Here is a 9,873-nt window from a genome sequence, read left to right on the forward strand (position 1 = left end):
TCGGACGGTCTATATTGCAAGATGGCACACGTACCACCATCACCAACTCGGTTTTTTATAAGAGAAGAAATATAAGTATGGAGATACAGACGTATTATTGATACTTGCTTCCCTAAACTAGCATCTACATTCTATTCAATGCCTCGGCATGTGGGCCCTTAGCACAATGACTTCTCGACTGTGTAAAACGAAGATTTTCCCGTCGCCGACGAGGAGGGGGTGACGGCTGCGCGCTTTTTGGCTTGCTCTAGTCCTAGTAGTCATACTAGGTGGTCTAAGCACGTGTAGATTTATTCTTTTTCACGTCTCGTGTTCGCCATACTGCCACGACTGTTCATGAATAGACGGTAAGTTATTCACGGGGAAACCCTTGTTCAGCGTGTTTGAGAGAGAGAGAGAGAGAGTGTGTGTGCGTGTGTGATATGTTAGAGACTGAGGCAATGATAACAGATTCTTTGTGTCTATGTGTGTGGAGGATAGAGAGAGACATGTACATGGGGCTTTGTGTTGTGTAACGTGGCCACACATATACATAATTAGAGAGTGAGTGTGTGGGATACACATGCAGACATGAGGAGAGATGAGGATCCAGGTAAATGGGTGTTTGTGCGTGTCTGTGTGTGTTTGTGCACGCGTTTGTGTGTGAGAGGGAGCGAGTGTATGTGGAGTAGAGAGAACACTGATGATGTAAACCTACTATTTGGAAGAGACATCGAGTGTTTGTGGGGGAGAGGGGTGTGAGAGCGAGAGAAAGAGAGAGAGCTAGCGCCAGAGAGAGAGAGAGAGAGAGAGAGAGAGAGAGAGGAAGAGAGGGGGCGAGAGGGGTCGTTTGTGTCCATAAATGGCGTATAGATAGGGAGACAATGTTGATGTTGTCCGAAATTGGCCTATGAATAGAGACGCAAGGGAATCAAGTCATTGTGTGTGTGATAGGGACTTCATGAGAGAGCTGGAATAGATGGTGTAGAGAACAATGTGCGAAATCAAGAACGATTATACATTAGGGAGCTATGCAAAGAGTCACGACATATATCTACATAGGGAAGGAGCTGGGGCGGGTCCGCATGTGAGAGAGATAGAAAGAGGAGAGTGGTGCACAAGGAGACAAAGTGTGCTTGTTTGCAGTGGGGGTGGTGTGTGAGGTGAGTGCGCAAGAACCACATAACTAGGGAGATAGACGTTTGGGGGCGACGTTTGTGTGTATGGGAAATATACACTCTACATAGTGCGTGTGCTTGGGTAAGAGAGATAGTGGGAGACCTAGAGAGTGAGGGAAGAGATGTGTGCATGCCCGAGAGACTATAGAGACCTATGTTGGGGTCCGGACTTTACAAGAGAGAGGGGTGTTAATGTGCTCGTGTGTTGGTGTTTGGGGGAGAGAATGACTTCTGTGTGTGTGTGTGTGTGGTGGGGGGTGACTTCAGATAAAGAGTGAGGTGTCTATATTTGACGGACTTTAGCATAATTGAGATATTGTGCACTCATGGTTGATCAATTTGTTTCACAGTTTGTACTATGAGATAACGATACTTTTGAACATGCGTGATATACCTTGATGTACCAGAATTACAAACCTAAGATTGGAATTTTGGAATTCGACTCCATCATTAGCTTTTCTAATTCATTTAAACGGAGGTACATTTTTTAAGCCGAGATTTCGTGATTTCAAATTCATATATCAAACCTAGAGATATACACATACGGGCATGTTCAAACTTTATAATCATCCACTTTATTCATACACATACACATTTTTGCTTTTGTCATCATATTTAGGATAAACACATTTGGAATTTCATTTGAATTGGACCGTATGATGGTATTTGCTTGTAGTAGCTCAATGATACATATTTGAATTGAATGGACAATCTAAGTTTCGAGTTGGAGACATTGATTTCCAGAACTTGCACATTTTTTTGCGTGCAAAACAAACAAATTGTCGGCCATGATATCATAGTCGGCCGTACGAGAGAAGAATACTTATAATTTTAGGTGCCAAAAGCTTTCAAACTTCCCGCTCACATCGAAATATCACGTGCCCGAAAGTTTAGCCCTGCGATATTCTTGTTTTACACCTGCCACATGAACGGAAAAGGGCTGCTTTGATAACTCCATTGTTTTCCCCTCTTTGCCCCCAACATTCTTCCCCAGAGCCCCTCCCCTTACCCTCCCCGACCCCCCAACCACGGCAAGCCACCGAATCTAGTCCTCCGCCGCAGCGGTGGACCTCACACCCCGCCGGATCTACCTTCCGCACCTTGGAACCCCCAATTGCCAACTCGCCACTTCACCGGAGCCACTTCAGCGACTGGCTTGTCCACCGCTCTAGATCTCCTTGACCGCCATCATGGTCCACCGCACCGGATCTGCTTAACCGGTGCTCTCATCCACCACAACGTAGGCCCTTCACTGACTCCCTCGTCCGCCCCTTCGCTGGCCCTTCATACAATCCCTCGTCCGCCACAACAGATCCGCCTCACCGAATGCGCTGTACAATGCGCCCGCCGAAGCCTTCGTCCACTGCACCGGTCCCGCTCCACGGACGCCATATTCAACTCCACCGGCCTTGCTTTACCGACACGGCAGCCTCATCAGGTTATTTTGATTTGTACTCCTTTGGTTTTTCTCTTTATCGTGCAACTGCTCACTTACCACAGATGAGCTTTCTTGTATGTCGACAGGCACCACAACCATAGCACCGGAGCCGCTTCAACGACGGTGACAGCCAGCCCAAACTCAACCGCAACATGAGCACCATCGACGATCCTTAGCTATCAAGTGTGACAACGATACCCATACGCCGCCGAGAATCTGGTACTATTATCCAACGGCCGGTGCCTACATTCACTTTCCTAGCATAAGCACCGCACCTTTGAATTTCTTCAGGGCATCATTCAGTTTTTCATGAGACGCGTTATTCTACTTGCACCTGTAGGGCCATACTTCTGGCAGTGAACATGTTACATGTGCTAAATTACATACCAGTGCACATATAGTTAATATGCTTTAGTTTTGTTCTGATGCCACCTGTTGGTTCCATCAGACTGCTTAATGTTCTCTATGCTTAATTACACATCAGCAAACTAGCATGTGGTTCCGCTGCTTTTTGTTCGTTTTACCCTACATTTTCTGATCCTAGCTATTACATCACTACTCCGAGCCTCTGTTCATTACTTGTTTGTGTGTTCTTGATCTTCCCAAGTTGCATGACTAATTTGATGCTTCTATTAATTATGGAGCTGCCAACCCCATCAAGCAAAATATTTGTTCTTTTGGGGCTGGCACCTCGAACAAGCATAAAAATAGAGGGAAGCAAATATACTCCCTCCGATTCTATTTACTCTGCCCATAACTCTTGACCCGCATACCAAGGAGGGCACTGGTTTAATTTTTCTAGACTAATTTGCCAATTAATTAGGGCCGAGGCGGATGGGGCAGGGCACAAAAGGAAACCAGCGCTAGGAATCGGCAACACGCAGACTAATACGAGAAAAGTGAGAAAAAGTTATACGCAAAGTAAAAAGAATCGGAGGGAGTATTGTCGTGTATGCACACACCCTTCTTTCATTAGTTTAGATGAACCATTGATGATCAATTCGGACCAGTGCATGCGATTAAAATTAATTTTACCTAAATAGATGGTGCAGAATAAACTACAACAACTAGATTTGCAACCACGGGATGCTTATGATATCTTCAAAGAACATTGCAACAGCAGCTAGGCTTCACAGCAACATATGGTAAGCCAGTGTGTTTTAGTACATGTGAAATGTAATGCGAGTGGGCTGCTTTCTTGGCTTGTGCCCTCAACGTGTAATCCTACCGAATTACAAATAGTTCAGTTGTCTGCTTTGATGTATTGCTTGATTCGAATGCTTATTTGTTGTTACGCTATAGATAATCTTGATCATAAACCCACAATTCATCGGATCTCGACAAACACACCGCAAAAAGAATTACATCGAATAGATCTCCAAGAGAATCAAGGAGAACTTTGTATTGAGATCCAAAGAGAGAGAAGAAGACATCTAGCTTATTACTATGGACCCGAAGGTCTATGGTAAACTACTCACACATCATCGGAGAGGCTATGGTGTTGATGTAGAAGCCCTCTGTGATTGATTCCCCCTCCGGCAAAGCACCGGAAAAGGCCCCAAGATGGGATCTCACGGTACAGAAGGTTGGGCGGTGGAAATAGGGTTTCATGGTGCTCCTAGATGTTTTTGGGGTATATGGGTATATATAGGAGGAAGAAGTACGTCAGTTGAGTTGCGAGGGGCCCACGAGGGTGGGGGGCGCGCCGACCCCCTAGGCGCGCCCTCCTGCCTCATGGCCTCCTTGCTTCTTTCTTGACGTCCACTCCAAGTCTTCTGGATCACGTTTGTTCCAAAAAATAACTCTCCCGAAGGTTTCATTCCATTTGGATTCCATTTGATATTCCTTTTCTGCGAAACACTGAAATAGGCAAAAAAAACTCCAATTTGCACCAGGCCTTTGGTTAGTAGGTTAATCCCAAAAATAATATAAAAAGTTATATTAAAGCCCATTAAACATCCAAAATAAATAATATAATATCATGGAACAATCAAAAATTATAGATACGTTGGAGACGTATCAACAAGCACACCCACGATGACACATAGAGAGGGGATGTCCAGCAGCGCTCCAATGGAGTTCGGCGAGCATAGAGTGGAGACCCACACGAGGGAGATGGATCTCTCGGTGGTGTACACAATCGACCCGGCCTTGGTGGATGACTACATCAACAACGTTGAGCAGTTGCTTGCTCGAGACAAGTACAAGGTGGTCGGCATTGACCTCGAGTACACCACTAGTCGTCCCGGCATAGATCAAAAGGTTGTCGTTGCCCAGTTGTGTGTGGGCCATCATGTCCTCATCTACCACTACTGCATGGCCATAGAGCCTTGCGACCGTTTCAACAGGTTTGTCAACATCACCGACTACAAGTTCGCCACGGTGGAAACCACCAACGATGTAAACGCGCTTCGTGTTACGGGCTTGGCCTGCAAGAACCTTGTTGAAATCCTTGACCACTCTAGGGTCTGGGGCAGCACCAAGAAGGACTCCCTAGTCGAACTCGCCTCGGCCATCATCGACCCCTACTACGAAAAGATGAAGCGGGATGCCCAGAGAACAAGTACCCTATCCTGGCACAGGCCTGGATGTGGCAACTGGATGAACCTCACCTCAGGTTCGCAGCCAAGAGCATGTACACATGCTACGAGATGCATAGGCGGATCGTTGACATGAGGAACTGCCTCGTTACCAAAATCAATGAGCCCAGATCGAGCCATAAGTAGAGCAAGCGTCACAAGAGGTAGATGATGATCAGATGATCATTTATGCTAGTTAATCATGCATGTAATATATAGTTTACTTTGTTGGTATGTGGAAATGTCATGTGTGTAGTAGCCACCTATGTAATTATGCATGTAATAGTTTACTTTGGTGTGTGCAAATGACATGGTTGTAGTAGCCACCTATGTAAGTGGATGTTTAATTTGATTATGTAAGCATGTCCTTATAAGTGTGTGTGTGTGTGTGTGTGTGTATTAGCAGAATACCTATTCTGACAACACTTCCGCACTGCACGCTCAACGCAAGTGCACGTTATTGTTTGAACCAAGTGTGCTGCAGTACTCACGCGAGTGAACTTCCCGTAAAAACTGCACGCCATATTTTTTTTGGGTACTGTTTTCGCTCTAGTTGTTTAACCGTTTATCGGAACGAGGCATATAATATACCATTGGAAAGCTATGGATTAGGAGCAACTTCGCCATGTTGAACACTTTTCGAGATTCCTTGCGGTTTAAGAGCAGTTTTGAAAATGGTGCGTCCCATGACGAGTGACAGCGAGCGTTTTTTTGCGATTTCTTCTAAACCGCTCATCGGAATGAAGCAAATGATACATCGTTGGAAAGATATCGTCGAGGCGCATCTTTTTCTTATATATTATTTTCGATAATTCGTTACGACTTAAGAGCAGTTTCAAATTTACTAAATCGCGGGATTCTCTTTTTCAAATTTTTTGAAATTTTCGGTACTGTTTTTGCTCCAGTTTTCTAACCATTTGTCGAAACGAGACGTATGATACGCCATTGGAAATCTACAGACAAGGCTCAACTTTCATATGTTGAAATGTTTTTTAGATTCCTTACAGTTTTTAGTTAATTTAGAAAATCGTGCGACTGGCGTCGAGAGGCAGCGGCTGTTTTTTGTGAAATTTTTACGAAACGCTGGTCGGAATAATTCAAATGATACACCATCGAAAAGATATCGACGAGGCACAACTTTTTCATGTAGAACACTCTCTCTAATTCCTTACTGTTTAAGAGCAATTTCGAATTTACCCAAATGCGGACACTCTGTTTTTCGTGACACCAAAATCGACGTGGGTACTTCATCTGACTCAAAACCGCACTGCATCGAACGAAAAACCACACTGCATCAAACGTGTAAAAGAACTGCATGGTTTCTTTTATTCAAACATAATTTTTTTCAAGACGAGAAAGTAGAGTGCACTTCACATCGGGTGTAAATGAACCACAACACTATCAAGAAGTGAACCGCATTACTTTTTGTCGCTTCCGTAACAAACTTTTTGCACTTACGGGATGAACAACATCATACGGCCGACCCCACTACTTCCGAATGAAAACTGCACTACATCGAACGGGCAAGCGAGCTGCATAATTTCTTTTGTCGGACGTAATTTTTCTCATACGAGTTTTTCTTTTTTTTCTCTTTTTATGAACAAGAGTGGACCGCATAGACAAGGGCAAGTGAACCACTTTATGAATTGATGGGAGCTGCAAAAAAATTGTAGTTTACTTAACTTAACTTTTACAAACATGTCCGAACTGAATGGTCGCGGCTAGTGAACCTCATAATTTTTTTACAAACATGTCTCAACTGCATAGTCGATGATAATGTACTGCATTAATTTTTGGGAAAAAAAGGTTCACTAGAAGGACATCCCCAAGAAGAGTGCTGGACTGTGCAAACAGGCCCGCCGCACTGCATCAACAACACCCAAAACCTCTCTGAATTTTATAACAAAACAAAACCCTGCTGTGGGACCTGTACTGCACGCATGACCGATGGACTACATGCACATGTGCTCCACACCGCACGAACGCATCACGTGAACTGAACGGGGGCAGGGAACATATATCGTCCTCCTCTTCTCGCTTGAACTGCACGGGAGCAGGGAACAGCTCAACTAAGCTGCACCTGGCATGCCATCGAGCTGCATGACCAGGGAACCGCAAAACAAAAATGAAACACACTACAGAATCACTGAGGCGATGAAACCCGTGCTCGAGCGAGCCACTGAGTTGTACCACAGCAAGCACCAGAGTGCACCACGGCGACCACCAGAGTGCACTGCTTTGGGTAGTTTTTTGGATTTTGACCAGGCTTCATGTGTGCGCACCCCGCACTGCATAACCACTGAAAATGCACCACCGCGCGAGCAAAACTACACGTAGAGCAAAGAATTGCGCTACCTCGCCAAGTGAACCGCATGGGGGTGTGTGACAACAAAAATACAAAAAATGCATTTCATCCTACGAACCGCACTGCAACGTGGGCGCCCCGGTCTGCATCTCACCATCGGAGAGGAAGAAGAACGAGGGCCATGGATTTGCGTCGCGGTCTGGAAGGAAGAAGAACAAGTTGATATGCAGCAGGATGGGAGGGAGGAGGTGGAGGAATGTGGAGGCGAGAGTCACCGGCAACCACCAAACTCACCGACCCCCCTCGAATCATTGACAGGGAAGACACCCCCTGAGGGTGGGGGGACAAACCATGGATCTGGCATCGGGCAGCCGTGGGAGAACGGCGACAGGGCGGATCCAGCTGCCCCTCGACCCGGTCGTTTGCAGGGGACGGCGACAAGTGGATCCGACGCCGGCCACGCGTGGAAGGACGGTAATGGGTGGGTCCAGTGGCTGGTTGACGAGGAGGGATGGTGGTTGGAGTGGCATCGGAAGAGAGAAAATGAGCGCTAACGACCCTGTCTAGCTCCAAGAGGATAAGGTGAGGTGGTGGGGAGCGGTGCGGCATTGGCGCCATCGTGAATCTAGGCCGGCGGAGAGGTAGTGGGGCGGGGTTCCATCGGACCATGCCAAGGCCGGAGGGAGGTAAGTCGGGGCGGCGCGGGGTGGTGGCCGGGCCAGGGCGCCGCGGGGGTGGAGGCGGTGGGGCGCCGGAGCTGGGGCGCCTCGGGGGTGGAAGGTGGTGGGGCCCCGCAGGGGTGGGAGGTGGTGGGGCGCCACAGCGGTGGGAGGTGGTGGGGAAGAAAGATGGGCAGCGAGGGGTTGGGCTTTTGGGCTACTGCAGTTTTTTCAGGTTGCTGTGCGGTCCGGCTAAGGTGGACGAAGCAGTATAGAAGTGTTAGCAGAATAAGGCCGGTGTTGTTAGAATACGGTTTTAAGGGGTGTTGTTAGAATACGGTTCACACGTAATTTAATATATGTTGTTAAATTTTTTTACGGCGATTATATATGTTGTTGTTGTTGTTGTTGCTCTGTATGCAATCTCATCGCACAACACACACGTCTTGTTAAGTTGAACCGTTTCTGTTCTCTTGTGTCAACGCAAACAGTTCTTCCGAGTGAACCGCATGCTGTATATCGCACACACCTTGATTTGGCTGACCATTTCTTTTGTGTTTCCTAATCACAAACAGTTCATCCGAGTGAACCGTATGCTGTATATCGCACACATCTTCATCTGGCTTCCCATTTCTTTTGTGTTGCCTAATCACAAACAGTTCATCCGAGTGAACTGTATCCTGTGTATCGCACATGCCTTCATCTGGCTGCTTGTTTCTTTTGTTCCTCCTCATCGCAAACAGTTAATTGAAATGAACCGTATGCCCTTCATCGCACACACAACTAAAATCTAAACCTGTTTGATGCATCCTCCATCGCAAACATTTTGCACCTTTTTTGACTGTTTTCATACACCACTGTTTGCAATTATTGCATCGCACATAGTTTCTCGAAGGGTCTTTGATCATAGTGTCGCGTTAGGAGCATCCTGCAGTAGTGCCTTGATCTCCATTGTAGTGTCGTTGTCGCCTTGCCAACTATTGCTTCTACAACCATCGCTAACGCATAGTGATAAAGTAAAGTAATTACATAGCAACTGCATTTCATACAATAAAGCGACAACCATAAGGCTCCTGCCAGTTGCCAGTAACTTTTACAAAACATGATCATCTCATACATCAAAGTTTATCACATCATGTCTTGACCCTATCACATCACAACATGCCCTGTAAAAACAAGTTAGATGTCCTCTACTTTGTTGTTGCAAGTTTTACGTGGCTGCTGCGGGCTTCTAGTAAGAACCGTTCTTACCTATGCATCAAAACCACAACGATTTTTCATCAAGTGTGTTGTTTTAACCTTTAACAAGGACCAGCCGTAGTCAAATTCGATTCGACTAAAGTTGGAGAAACAGACACCCGCCAGCCACCCTTATGCAAAACAAGTTGCATGTTTGTCGGTGGAACCGGTCTCATGAACGTGGTCATGTAAGGTTGGTCCGAGTCGCTTCATCCAACAATACCGCCAAATCAAAATAAGACGTTGGTGGTAATCAGTATGACTATGATCGCCCACAACTCTTTGTGTTCTACTCGTGCATATCATCTACGCATAGACCTGGCTCGAATGCCACTGTTGGGGAACGTAGCATCAAAAATGTTCCTACGAGCACGCAAGATCTATCTAGGAGATGCAAAGAAACGAGAGGGGGAGACTGTGTCCACGTAACCTCATAGACCGAAAGCGGAAGTGTTAGCTTAACGCGGTTGATGTAGTCGAACGTCTTCGCGATCCA

Source organism: Triticum dicoccoides, chromosome 5A, assembly GCF_002162155.2.
Source record: "Triticum dicoccoides isolate Atlit2015 ecotype Zavitan chromosome 5A, WEW_v2.0, whole genome shotgun sequence".
Classification (NCBI taxonomy): Eukaryota; Viridiplantae; Streptophyta; class Magnoliopsida; order Poales; family Poaceae; genus Triticum; species Triticum dicoccoides.